General features: G+C 42.4%; 1 protein-coding gene across 3 annotated transcripts in view; it reads left to right on the top strand.

Moving 5' to 3' along the window:
• Window positions 1-531: 531 nt before the first annotated feature.
• Window positions 532-14,502, top strand: part of SOX13 (SRY-box transcription factor 13) — a 92,004-nt gene continuing 78,033 nt past the window's right edge. For all 3 annotated transcript variants that reach the window (XM_072648123.1, XM_072648122.1, XM_072648120.1), the window contains exon 1: window positions 532-705. The gene's annotated coding sequence lies outside the window, so the exon portion shown is untranslated. The remainder of the gene's footprint in view (window positions 706-14,502) is intronic.

The following is a 14,502-nucleotide window of genomic DNA, read 5'->3' as shown; positions in this document are numbered from 1 at the left end:
CTAGATTATCATTGTAATTCTTAGCCTTATAGCCGCCCCCTTCCTAGGGTGGGGTCCTATGACCCCAGTGGAGTGAGTGGAGAGGTGGGTGGGGAGTCACAGGACCTCCCTGTGGTTTGCCCAGACGGAGCCCACATCTCTGTTTCCCAGCTCTCCCAGTGTTAGACCACACACCAGCCAGCCTGCCTCCCCTAAGGGAGCCAGCCCGACTGGCTTTCCTTTGGTGCCATGCCAACTGCCGAGCTCATTAGCAGGTCTGCTTCCAGGTAGATCCACCAGCAGGGTCATTAAAGTCATAAATGAGACCCCAAATGTCAGTGGGTTGGCCAGGTCCTCTCCATTGTACTCCGTTCCAGCGGGGTCCGGAATTGGGCCCCGAAACAATGCCCCACTTCCTCCCAGGAAGCCAGAGGCCCATGCTGGCCTCCCCGGTCTGCCCACGTGCTCCAGCCAAGCCATTGTCTCTGAGTCTGAGCGGCCCAACCATTCCCATGACCAGGGTAATTGCATCCTCTGCAATGACCACATTTGGCAGAGCCAGAGGTCAGGGCAAAAAGCCACTGACAGCTAACCTCAATTGCCTTCCCCACCTGTCCCTGGTCAAAGAAAGAGGGGCCCAGCAGATTGCTGAGAATCATGATACTTGCACGCTAGTCCTCTGGCTGTCCCTGCTGACTTGCTCCTCCTTCCCTAGAAACAAGGCAGGTAGGTTGGAATAAGAAGGGGAGTGGGAGTTAAACTGTCTGTGGTTTGTTGTGTAGTCCTGAGCTAATCACTCCACTTCTGGGCCCCCATTTCCTCTTTGTGCATTTTTGTGGAAAGACCCCTTAGTAGCCTAAAGCAGTGTGAGTGTTCTCATAGGCCAGACTTTTTCCCAGGGCAGAATTTTTATCCTGGGATGAATAAGATCTAGTTTTATGACCATATATCATTTGGGGTGGGGGTGGGGGGAACCAGAACAGAAACTTTATTGATATAAGTAATTTCCAATGAGAAATTTACCTCTACTAATGCAAAGTTGCCAGGGTCCTTGAGGAATTAAATGAATTGTCTAGGGTTACATAGCCAGAATGTATGGGAGGGGGGATTTGAACTGTTTCAAGACTCCAAGACTGGCCCTCTATCTATCCCTTCAGCTTTCTCTCAGTGGGATCCCTTATACTTTCTATTAGGTGATATTACAGCATAATCTGTCCTTGCATTAGTGAGCAAGACTGGTCATCTTGATGTTTCCTACCCTGGAAAGGTAGGAAGAGATCCTTTGAAGTATTGTAGCACTACAGTCAGAGTTGGAAAGAATTTTAAGGGCCCAACCTCTATACTCATTTTCCAGATGAGAAAACTGAGAACTGAGAAAAAAAATACTAAGGAATACAGGTGGTAGGTAGAAGGGCTAGGACTGGACTTCTTGTGTAACTTCACCACAATGGGGGAGGCAGAGAGGGCCAGCGGTGGTGGCAGGGTGGGGTGCAGATGGTGGGGGATGGGGGGTTGGGAAAGAGGGTTGAATAAGTTGCACTGAAAATCAGTCTAGCCTCTAAGGGCTGTTAGAGGGATGACGGCTGACAGAAGTTTGGAGTCAGAGGTCACAGATTTAGATCGAACCTCAGTTCTGTTCTACCTGGGTGACCATGGGTAGGTCATTTCTTCCCTGGGTGAAAGTTCTTTCCTTGGGGTTGAATCAAATCTCTGAGGCCTGATCTAGCCTCTGTTCTCTGTCCCCATGGTCCTTTGACTGTGAACCTCAGGGAGGAACTTTGGAATGTAGTCCTTCTATAGGATTTAGAAGAGCCACACCTGGCCATGCTGGCCCAAAAGGTAAAAAGTGTGGAAGGTGAGGTGCCAGAGCACTCTGTGTGAAGTCTCTCCCCCTTGCCAAGACTGAGCCAAAGCTGGTGCTGTTGCTACATTTTGTTGGGGGCCAACTCAGCAACAAACACAACTTGCAAAGACTCCCCAGCTTTAGCCTCAGGCCCTTGGGAATGGAGTGAGACACAAACAACAACTGGGTAGGTCAGGGGCAGCTAGGGAGAAGAGGGAGAATGGGGAAGGGTGTGGTTTCTTTGAGGCTAGTCTGGAGAGGGCCAAGGTCTGGGACTCTGGGTCTTTGTGGACTGAAGAGGAATCTGAAAGCTGAAAAAGATAAGCAGTGATTTAGCAGGTGAGAAGGGGAAGGGGTGGATCAGGCTTTTGGGCAGGCCCATGACTAGTGTTTGGAACCTAGTGCCCCATACTCCTGAGAGTTCCCTCCCTTTTAGCCCCTTTCCTCACCCTTAGAAAGTTGGGAGGCCCTTAGCTTCCTAAGGATTGAGACGCAACCTCCTTCTTGTGCTACTACAGGGGCTATTAGGCCAGTCGTTGCATCCAGGAAGTATGGGATAGGGCCAAAAGTGGGGTTCAGATTCTGGTGTTGACGATTACCAGTAGTGGGATCTTGGGCAAGTCACTGCCTCTCCGATCCTCAGTTTTCCATCTTTAAAATGGAGATGATAGTAATACTTGCATTACCTACCTCAGAGGGTCGTTAGAAGGAAAGTGCTAAATAAATGTGCTATTTTAATTACTATTATTAATATTATGACATAGCATTTTCAAAGGCACAGAAGAAATCACTGGCCAGATCTTAACATCCCAAGGCCAGTCCTGTCCCCTGCACTTGAGGCTGGGACTGTAACAGCAGATGGTCCTGCAGCTGGACTGATGTGGTCAAAAGCCAAAGAGGACCCAGGAGCTGGGGAACAGGCTGGGGCTCCAATTCTCACTCCTTCTGTGGAGCCAATCTGAAATCACCTTGCCATCTTTGTATCTCATTCCTTAGGGCCTGTTTTGTCCTAAAAGAGACTTTCATAGTCGGTTTGCACCCCTAGGGCACTACTTGATGAAAAGTGGTTATTTGAATTCCTTCAATCAGACCTCTGGTTTGGCCCCTAAGTTTGCAGTTACTTCTGTCCTGTTGGCTGCAGTTGACATTTGCTACATGCCAGCTAGAAACTGGATTGGGGATAGTAGAGTTGACTTTTGAAGAATCATCTGGAGTCCAAGATAAACTTGGGCCCTGCCTGGCATGGCCGCTTGCTACTTGATGTGATCTTGAATAAATCACTTCATGAGCTTGGGCCTTCTCCCCAGTCAAATGGAGAGTAGTGATACTTGTACTACTTCCCTCCTGGGGGTGATTTGAAGATCATAGATATAGTATCCAAAGTTAGTTTAGAGAGCATCTACCCCCTTCCTTTTCTGTTAAGGAAACTAAAACTTTTCAATTAAGAGATGCAGACCTGAGTTCAAATTCCATCCTGAAACACTTAATAGCTATGTGAATCTGTACTAAAAAGACTTGCCAAGAAGACTACTTTATGGTGAACTCATGCAAGGCAAGTGTTCACGTGGTGGTCAGAAAAAGTGATAAAAGGGCACTCTCAAGGTCTCTCTTAAGAACTTTGGAATTGATTGTGTGACATGGAAGACACTGGCCCAGGATCGCCCAGCATGGCGTGCCCACTTCAGAGAAGGGGCTGCATTCTATTAGCAAAGCAGAATTGAAGTAGCTCACAAGAATGGCAAGATGAACAGATTTAGGGAATCTACCCCAAATGTTCACATGGACTCTTTGTGCCTGACCTGTGGTAAAGCACCTCTGAGCTCACATTGGTCTGATCAGCCACAGTCAGACACTGCACCTTGACTCTAACATAGTGATGTCATTTTGGTCCTTTTCAAGAACAAAGGACAAACACCAGTGTGAACCTGGATGAGTCACTTAACTGCTACTTGCCTCAGTTTTTCTGTCTGCAAAATGGGAATAAGAGTAATGCAGCCACCTCCGAGGGTTGTTATGAAGATCCAGTGAGATAATAATTGTAAAGCGCTTAGCATCATACCTGGCACATATTAAGAACTATATAAATGTTAGCTATGATAATCATTACTGTGTTCTGTTTAAAGTGACTTGCTCAATGCCACACAGGTAGTTAGAAAGCTGTTGAAAGAAAATGGGTAAAATATCTTAGAACTCTTCGTGACTCTCCCAAACTGGGTTCTTCAGAACTTTTTTCAGGTGTTCTGTGCCAAGGAAATAGGGGCCCTTGTCAGAAAGTCTCACCCCTAGAGATTTTTCATTTTCCCTCTAAAATATTAACTACTAAATGACATGAGTGTCAAAAATACTTACAGGTGGCAGGGTTTTTTTTTTCAGTAGGAAAATAGTTTTAATTTTCTTGATCTGACAATGAAATTTCCCAGACCTCCCTTTATCCCAGGGGTACTCCATGTCCTCTGACACAGACTAACCAGCATTTATGGATTTCTTGAAGTTAATTCAAGCCTCCAACTATTCTGAGGCCAAATTAGTTTGGGAAGCAACTGAGCTAAAGCTTCATTAAGCAAGCTGTGCGCCATTGACTCTAGGAAGTCACAGAAGTTGGGAGGAGAGACTCCTGTGGCCCATCTTAAGGAGAGAAAAAACTGTAGGACAACACTGGGGAAGTCTGAGAATGGGAGTTCAGGGCAGTAAACATCCAAAGAAGCAAGGGGGAAATCTTCAATAATGTCTGCTGACCTCGAACCCTAGAGGCAGGCCCATCCACTGATGAACAGAGGGTGAAGATCTAGTCCTCCTGATTATCCCCTGTTCTCACTGTGCCTTCTCTCATCTCCCTACCTATTCTTGTGCCAATCCCCATGCAGAAAAATAGGTTTCCCTACCCCTCGCTTCATCCTCTGCCCTTCCTGCAAGGCCCAACTCATGTTCCTTCTTCTCTTAATTGTGCCCTGACTCTTCAACCCCCCAGGGGATTGCTCTCGTCCCAAATTTCTCACATCACTTTGCCTAACCCTCCTTCATTCCTTTCATGTTCTACCTTGAATCATAATTATTTATGCACGTTATCCCCTTTTATTAGACTGTAGCTCCCTGAGGGCAGGGACTAGATATTTTTCAAATCCTTGTATCCCAGTGAGTAGTATAATGCTCTGTACCTAGTAAGTGTTTAATGAACGTTGGTTCCGATGAATTGTTGAATGACCATATCTAGTCTTGAGAAGAGAAAACTTTATGTAGAGGGACTGAAGGGCTAAGTAGGGCTATCATGCCATGGTGATTAGACTAACTCTTAGTGGTAGATGTGCAAGAACCAGTTCCTATTGGTTGAATAGATTGTGCAATGTCCAGGGTGAGCATTCACACCTTGAAATCTGCAGTGACTGCACATCCAGGCTTGATCTATTGCTTTGTTGACAGCCTGGACTTAAGAAGTGTGATGGGGAAAATGCTAATTATGCAGACTAAATTTAAAAGTATATGGGGATTAGATTTCCCCCCCTTCTTTCTCTACTACACCAATGAGTATCTTCTTAGCTGTGGAGAGCACACTTCGGAGCAGTAGGTATAAATGTCAGGGTGCTGATTTTAGATGAAAATAAGGAAGTTTTTTTGTTTTTGTTTTTGTTTTTTTTTAACCATTAGAGCTGCCCAGCACTGGAAAAGTTCACTTTACTAAGTACTGAGTTCCCTGCTCTGGGAATATTCAAGTGGAGGCTGGATGAGCATCCATTAGGAATGTCATAGGAAGACTCTTAGGGGCAGTTAGGTGGCTCAGTGGCTGGAGCAACAGGCCTGGAGTCAGGAATATCTGAGTTCAAATTTGGCCTCAGATACTTAATGGCTATATGACTCTGGGCAAGTCACTTAACTAACCCTGTTTGTCTCAGTTTCCTCATCTATAAAATGAGCTGGAGAAAGAAATGGCAAATCTCTCCAGTATCTTTGCCAAGAAATCTCCAAATAAGGTTGTGAAGAGTTGGACACAACTACACTGACGTAACAATAACGAGGGAAAAATTTTATGTGAGAGAAGTGGCTAGATGAGATGACCTGAGAAGATCCTTTCCAACCCTGACATATCATTCTATGATTATTAGATGTCTGGAAAAATAAATTGAAGTCTAGCTGTGTGACCCTGAGAAAGTCACTTAACCCCAATTGCCTCAAATAATAATAGAAATAATAAATAATGATTCTAAGGTCTTGTAAAATTCTGAAGAACTTACAAATTCACTTGAATTCAACATTTATTTGTATAGAGCCTAGTACTAGGTGCTGGACAGAAACAAAATTTACATACCTACCCTCATAGAGCTTATAGTCTGGTAGAAGAATAAAATATACCCCAAATAATAATACATGACTACAGTCATATTTAAGTCACAATACAATATGAGGTCAGAGAAAGGCAAGGAAATTGATAACCTGAAAGGGAAAAAAAATGTACAAAAAGAACCATTGGAAGACTTTTTTGGAGAAGGTGCCATTTGAGTGAAGGTAGATAGTAACCAATAGGAAATTCCACAGGAATAGACAACAGCATAAGCAAAGATGTAGAAATGTGAGAGACCCAGATGCATGAGTGGTGGATTAGTTCTGGGGTATACAATGCATGGAGAAATGTGAAACAAAGCTAGAAAGAGAGAATGAAGTAGGCCTTGAATTGCAGGCTAAGGCAGTTGAACTGTTTATAACATTTAATATGAAGATTTTTTTGAACAGAGAATAAATTACCTTTAGGTGGGATTGGTCTGTTTTATTTCATCCTAATCTTTGAAAAGATGGCAGTTCACCTGGGATCCAGGGGGCATTTGGAGGGTGGGGTGGGGGCAGGGGAGGTTTGGGTGACTTGGAGGTCTGGACAGCTACCCTGCTAAGATGGATGCTGCTTTCCAGAAGCCCCTCACTCTTCCACAGCCAGGCTGGATAATGGGAATTCGAGCTGTTTTGTTCTTCTCTTGCTGATGCAGGGGCTCAGGGCTCAGTGGATGTGTGGGAGGCTCCATGTGCCTTCTCAGCACACCTCAAGAGAAAAAGGTGTGTGTTGGTGGGGGGAGTGGGGGTGTGCAGGCTTTAAAGAGACCTTAGGTAACTCATTCCTTTTGTGGATTGAAGGCCTGACTAATCCAGGAAGATTGTGGGAACACCTCTTGAGTAGGATGACATAGAAGTCTTGTCGGCTTGTCCCTGGTTTGACCATCAGCTCCCCAGAGAAGGGATTTGAGGACTAATACTTAGCTGAGGGTAGAATTCCTTTGGGGAAGAGAAGGAAGAATGGAAGGAGGAAAGAAGGAAGGGGAGGATGCCACAGACCCTCCCACTGGGTCTGTTTCTGTGCCCTTTATTACCTGAGGTCCCAGAGACTTCCAGGATCTACAGGCCCCAGCTCATGTGGCCCAAACCCGGGGTGTTATAGGTGGAAAGGGTAGTAGAGTGGGAAGTAGAAGGGCAGAAAGAGAAAGTGTGAGTATAGCCGCTCAGAATGTCCCTGGTCCAGACCCCTTCTTCCCCCCCCCCACCCCCCAGCTCCTCCTCCTCTTCCAGGCCCCCCTGGGTTGCTATGGAAACCAGAACAAAGCCTCTCTTTCCCCTCTTTTCTGGATTGTTAATTGTCTTTACTCCATGGTGCCTTTGTTAATTGTTCCCTGTCCCTCCCAGGATGGGGAACTGGGTCTCCCCCAAGGCAAGGCAGAGAGGGAAAAATCAAATGTGAAGGCCTAGTGATCATGAGGCTTCTATTTTAGGAGAGAGGAAAAGGGGAGAGAGTCAAGACTGGGGTTCTCTAAACTGTCCAGACTCTCTAGACATGCCACATTTCCCCCTTCCCCTCAGTTGCTACTTACAGCTTCTCCTCATTGCTGTATCCTCAGGTAGGGACCTGAAGGAAGGAGTCAGTGAGAATGGCTGGAAGAGAAAGAGAAAATCCTAAGACATAAAAGATTATTGCTGACATCCCCTCCCCATCCCTGCCTCCAGACCCATCCTTCCACTCCACCCCTCTCCCAAGTTAAGCAGTAAGACTGGCTGCCTGATGCTTCCTCTGCCTTTAGGAGGCCCAAACTTGGACATTACAGAGAGAACCCCTTGGTAGTATGGTCTGCTGTTCTCTTCCCTGTTCCCATCCAGAGACAGACAATTCTTGAAGCTACCCCAAAAACACAATGGAGAACATGAAATAGGAAACATGAACGTTCAAGTCACCAGTCAACTGATATTTACTGGATATCTGTTATAGGCCTAGTATTGAACCAGGAGTCTTCAGGAATAATGAAATATTCAGAGACATCCTAATTCGGGGGAATAATGAATCTCCTGAGGTGATCCCATATATTCAAATATATATATAATTTAAGTTAGAATTATGTAAAAGGGGGTCATTGATGTCAGTCAAACAGAACTATACAGTACAGATTTATTTCTACTTTCTCAAAGAAATACTAGTCTTGATGGGTCAACAGAACTTACACATAAGAACATTTCAACATTTATTAGACATCTACTGTATTCCAGGTACTATGTTTGGTTAGGGAAAACAAGGGGGAAAAAAAGTGACTCAATTCTGTCCTGTTACTCTAGTTTATAATATATTCATTAGAGAAGAGTAAAAGGTAGTCTAGGTGGTGTAATGGGTGAAAGTATTAGATTCGGAGTGAGGAAAACCTGAGTTCAAATTTTCGCTCAGAAAGTTATTAGCTTGGTAATCACAGCAAGTCATTTAATCTCTCTCAGCCTCAATTTACTCATGTAAAATAGCTTAATGGTATCTATATAAAAAATAGTATAATAATATCTATTATCTCATGCAGTTGTGAGATAGAGTATAAAATAAGATACTCTATTTAAAACACCTCGCAAAACTTAAAGATAGTTATTATTATCATTATTTCTAGGGTTAAATCTGTGAGTATGTGGAATAAATTGCAGGAGTTCCAGAAAGTAAGATTACTATAGATAAGACCACCAAAGAAGACTTCCTAGAGCAGGGGATACTTCATTATTATCATTTTAATTTTTATTGATATCTTTGGTTTTTATATTCTCTTAATTTCTATGTGCCTTCTCAGTATACCCCAGGGAGCAATCTCCAATAAAAAAGAAGAGAGAGAGAGAGAGAGAGAGAGAGAGAGAGAGAGAGAGAGAGAGAGAGAGAGAGAGAGAGGGAGAGGGAGAGAGAATTTCAACAAAGCCAGTCTAGACATCAAACCAAATTTGACTGCCTGTGCAGTGTTCTACAAGCAGTCTACCACCTCTACAAAGAAGTAAAGGGAATACATTTTTCTATGTGTTCTTCAGAGCCAAAGTTGGCCCTTATAATAATAGTCTTCACTTTTGATTTTTGTCACTCCTGTTTTTTTTTTCTTTCAGGGAACAATTTAACTGAGTCTTAAAAGACTGTGTGAGATTTGGATAGGGTTTGGCTTAGTGTGGAGTGGTGGAACTATCCCAACATCTGTTCATATAACAATACTTTAAGGTTTATAGAGTTCTCTCCTTCCACTGCAAGCCTGAGAGTTAGGTAGTACAAAGTATGTCCATTTTATAGGTGAGGAAAGTGAGGCTCAAGGGAGAAGAAATCTTCAAGGTTATGGAGTTAATAAATGTCAGAGCCCCAATGGGAAACCAAGTCCCCTGGCTCAAGGGCAGCAATCTTTCTCCTATAGCAGGATATCTCCAACAGTGAGTGAACAGCATACACAAAACTATATAGGTGTGAAAATATACATGCATACATGTGTGTGTATGTGTATAGGGATGTGGGCAATGGTTTGAGTTCTACTGAAGGAAGAGTAGGGGGCTAAGGGAGTGTGGTGGAAACACAGAATCATAGATCACTGATTTAGAGATGGAAGAGATCTTAGAGACCATCTAATCCAATCCTCTAATTTACAGATAAGGAAACTGAGGCTAGGCTGATTAATGATTGACCCAAGTGCAGACAGGAGACAACAGAGGTTAGATTTGAACCCAGTCCTCAGACTCCAAATCCATTATTCTTCCCACCATTAGTGGGCATCCCTCTATTTCTGCCATTCCTCTCTCCAAACTTTCTTCCAGAGAACTAGGCTCCTCTAAAGTCTGTGTTGGAGGAGGGTGAGGATGAGGATGAGGATGAAATGAGGAGAAGCAAAGGGAAGCATTATATATATATAGTGCTATAAGCAAAGCACTTTACATCTATTTTCTCACTTAATCCTGACAATAATTTCTAAGTTGGGTGCCAATATTACCTTCGTTTTACATATGATGAAAGGTCAGGCTCAGTTAAGTGACTTACCTAGGGTCACGCAGCTAGTAAGTATCTGAAGGATCCAAGTTTGGTCTTCAGTCATTTAAGTAATCAATCAGCAAGCATTTTCTAGTCACTTAATCTATGCTCCAAAATCATACATCCTCCAAGGGGTTCACTATGCTAGATGTACTGGCAGTACATACATACATACATGATGGTGCATATGTATCTCTTTCCTCATATATATATATATAAAATCTAAATATATTATATTTAGATTATATTATTATAGAATATAACAGTATATTCATTATATGTTTACATATATATTTATATTATGATATAATATAGTATAGTATATTTATCATATTATGTTTACATACATTATGATATAAGATAAATATAATACATTATACATATTACATAAATATAAGGGGGAGGAAGGGGGGAAGGTAAAGAGAGGGAGGAGAGGGAAGGAGGGAAAGAGAAAGACAGAGAGAGAGAGAGAGAAAATGAGTGTCTTTACTCTCAAGTTGCTTATATACTACTGGGGAGACTTGTACATATATGAATGTGTGTGTGCGTGCATGTGTGTGTGTATGTGTGTGTGTGTGTGTGTGTGTGTGTGTGTGTGTGTATACACAAAATAAGTACCGAGGCAGTTAGGGAAGGAGAGTACTAGGAGTTGGAGGAATCAGGAAAAGCTTCCTCTTGGAGGATGAGAGGAATTCTCTGAAGTAGAGATGAGGAGGAAGTATGCTCTAGGTATACTGGCAACGGTCAGTGGAAAGGGCCAGATATGAGAGATGGGAAAAACAATGAGAAAGCTGATGTGGCTGTATGACAGAGTGCCGGAGGGGCAGTAGTCATACACGGAAATCAGAAAGAGAGGTTCAGGCCACGTTGTAAAGGACTTTAAACCTAAGAGACACAGTTTCTTTTTTCATCAAGAAGCAATAGGGAGCCACTGGTTTATCAAATAGGAGAGTGACATTGGCAGTTCTCTACTGAAGGTGTAAAGATAAGATTGCAATAGAAAGAGAATTGAAGTAGGGAGACCAATTAGGAAGCTATTTTAATTGTCCAGGGGAGAGATGATGAGACATTACATGAAGGTGATAGCTGTGTGGCTAAAGATGGAGAGTTAGATTGAAGACTTGTAGTGAAGTAGAAACAGCAAACTTGTCAAACTGATTGATCTATAGAGTGAAGGAGAGTGGGAAATCAAGAATAACAATGGGTTTAGGAGCCTGGGAGCCTGGAGAGATGGCAGTGACCTCAACAATAATAAAGAAGTTTGAAAGATGGGTACATTTGGTGGGAAGAGATAATGAGCCCTTTTTTGGACGTGTCCAGCAGGCAAAGATGCCATGCTGAAGCTTGGGGGCTAGATATATAGATCTGTGAATCATATATATAAAGATGATAATTAAATGCCTGGAAGCTAATGAGGTTATCAAGACACAGAATAAGGAAGAGGGCCCAGGATTGAGTTTTGGAGAACAGCCAAGGTTAGAGGGCATGATGTGAATTAGAATCCAACAAAAGGAGATTGAGGAAAGGTTGCCCAGATATCAGGAAAATCGTGAGAGAGTATTTTCATGAAAACCCAGAGAGGAGAAAGTATCCCAGAGGAGAGGTTGACCCATGGTGTCAAATACAGCAGAAAGACTGAGTATAGCAGATAGCAGATTTCCAGTCAATCTGTTGATAAGCATTCATTAAGCATGTATTATATGGACAAGGCACTGTACTAAAATGCGGGGATACAAATAAAGGCCATAATTGTAAACAGTCCCTACTCTCAAGAGGCTTACATGATAAGGGGAGAAAAAACTTATAAAAAACTAGATATATACAAGATGTACATGGAAGTAGATGGAAAGTAATCTGAAAGGTGAATACTTTAGTGGGTGTGAGAGGAGGAGGAAAGAGGAGGTAGATTAAACAGAATAGTCTCCCCACAAAAAGTTGAACTGGATCTTGGAGGAAGGTAGAGAAAACTCTTGGAGGAGGTGAGAGGGCACAGTATTCTGGGCATGGGGGACAGCCAATGTAAAGATTCAGAAATGGGAGACAGAGAGTCTAGTACAAGGAACAGTGAGTAGGCCAGTGTAGAATGCATGGAGACAATTAAAGTGATGTGAATGGGAAATTTATAGCAGCTCTCTTTGTGGTGGCAAAAAACTGGAAATTGTAGGGATCCCCATCAATTGAGGAATGGCTGAACAAATTGTCGTGTATGGTTGTGATGGAGTACAACTGTGTGGTAAATGATGAGCTCACTGATCTTACAAAGACTTGGAAAGACCAGCACAAAATGATGAAGAACGCAGTAAGGAGAACCAAGAGAACATTGTATATAGTAATATAGTATATGGTACACTATAGTATAATATAGTAACATAGTATATAGTAATAATAATGTTTTAAGAATGACCAAGTCATTTTGATTATTATAAACATACAAATTAAAAAGAAGGGATGTATGAATAAAGATGTTATCTGCATCCAGAGAAAGAATTGATAAAGAGAAGTATGTAGAGAATATTTTAATATATACATATATGTATACATATACACAAATATATCTATGTATATACATATATACGTAGATTTATATGTGTATATGTGTATACACACACTTATTTGTTTCTAATGGTACCCATCTCTAGGGCAGGGAGAGGAGAGGGAAAAAGAAAAGGAAAAAACGAAATTTATATGATAATTTTTTTGTATATTTGGAGGAAATAGCAAGTTGTACACAGTAGATTTGCAGTTTCATGTGCAATCATCTTTTTTATTGTACTGTGTTATGAAAATGCTTGTTTTGTTCCTTGAATTGAAAATAAAATACATTTTTATAAAGAAGAAGAAGACGGGAAAGGTAGGAAGGACCCAAGTCATAAAGAGATTTAAGCACCAACAAAGGACTTTATATTTAGTCCTGGAAGAAATAGAAAGCATTGAAGTTTTTCAAGTAAAGGGGGTATGATGGTGGTGGTATGGTCAGAATTTAGAGAAATCACCTTGGTAACTGAGTGGTGGATAGACTGGAGTGAGGATGGACTTGAAGCAGGGAGATCAGTAAAAGACAATTGCAGTTGTCTGAGTGAAAGGTGCTGAGGGCCTGGGCTAGAGAGATGTTTGAGGGAGTAGAGAGTAGGGAATGTATTCCAGAGAAGGTCACAATGACCAGATTTGGCAAGAGGCTAGGGTTATGAGGTGAATAAGAATAAGGAGTCGAGGTTGACACTGAGATTGCTGCCCTGGGTGACTGGAAGGATAGAGGTACCCTCAAGTGTATTGGCGAAATTTAGAAGAAGGGAGGGTTTTGGGGGAAAGATAATCACATAACGTCCAATTCTAGATATCTGAAAGGTGACTTGGCTCTGTAGTTCAGGGAAGAGACTAGGGTTGCATGTTCAAATTGGGACATGTGTATAGGTATGATGATGATCACTGAACACATAGAAACTGATGAAATCACCAAGTGAGATAGTTACATAGAGTCGAAAGAGAAAGGACCCAGGACAGAGCCTCGGGGGCCACCCACAGTTAGTGAACATGACATGGATAAAGAACCAACAAAGGAAGCTGAGAAGCTGCAGGCACCAGGAAAGAGGAAAACTGAAAGAAAACAATGTCAAAGCCTAGAGAAAAGAGATTGTCTGGTTCTGTGAGCAAAAGGTAATCAAGAAGATCAAATGCCATACAGAGAATCAGAAGAATGGAGATTAGGAAAAGGCCATTAGATTTGCTGATCAAAAGGTAATTAGTAACTTTGGAGAGAGAAGTTTTGAATGATTGATGTGGTTAGAAGTCAGATCACAGAGGACTTGGAAAAAAGTGAGAGGGGAGGAAGTGAAGGCAGTGCACGTTGGACCAAGATATTTGATATTGACTTGAAAGGATGATAGAGTCTGTAGAAGTTTTGTTGTTGTTAAAGGACTGGAGAAACACGCATTTTTGAAAGTTGTAGAAAAGGAACTAGTAGAAAGGAAAAGTGATGGTTAGAGAAAAGGAATTCTTGAGGGGGCAATCTATTGAAGAAGGGAGGGAATGGGTTCAAGGAAATATATAGAGAGGCTCAGCTTGGTAAAAGGAAGGTCCACCTCATCATTGTCAGAGACTGGAGGAAAGAAGAAGAAAGTAGGGATGATGTCAAGAGGCAAAGGGGCTTCATGGGAGGCCTAAAGATTGGAGAAAAGATTTCAAATAGGTTTTGTGGGGATTGAGATGGTGAATCAATTAGGGAGGAATAAAAGGACTGCCTTGTTGCAGTAACCGGCAGCAGATGAGGTTAGAAGACATAATTTTGTAGCATACTCAGTCTTTACAACTGTATGATTTCCTCCAGCTGGGTTCCCAACTCCATGTCCAGCATTTTATCCACTTGGCTCTTCTGCCTCTCTAACTCAAAGAGGTGATCATACCCGGGGGAATGAAC

Source organism: Notamacropus eugenii, chromosome 2 (genome assembly GCF_028372415.1).
Source record: "Notamacropus eugenii isolate mMacEug1 chromosome 2, mMacEug1.pri_v2, whole genome shotgun sequence".
Lineage (NCBI taxonomy): Eukaryota > Metazoa > Chordata > Mammalia > Diprotodontia > Macropodidae > Notamacropus > Notamacropus eugenii.
Note: the sequence above shows the minus strand (reverse complement) of the source record. Positions and strands in the feature narration are given on the sequence as shown.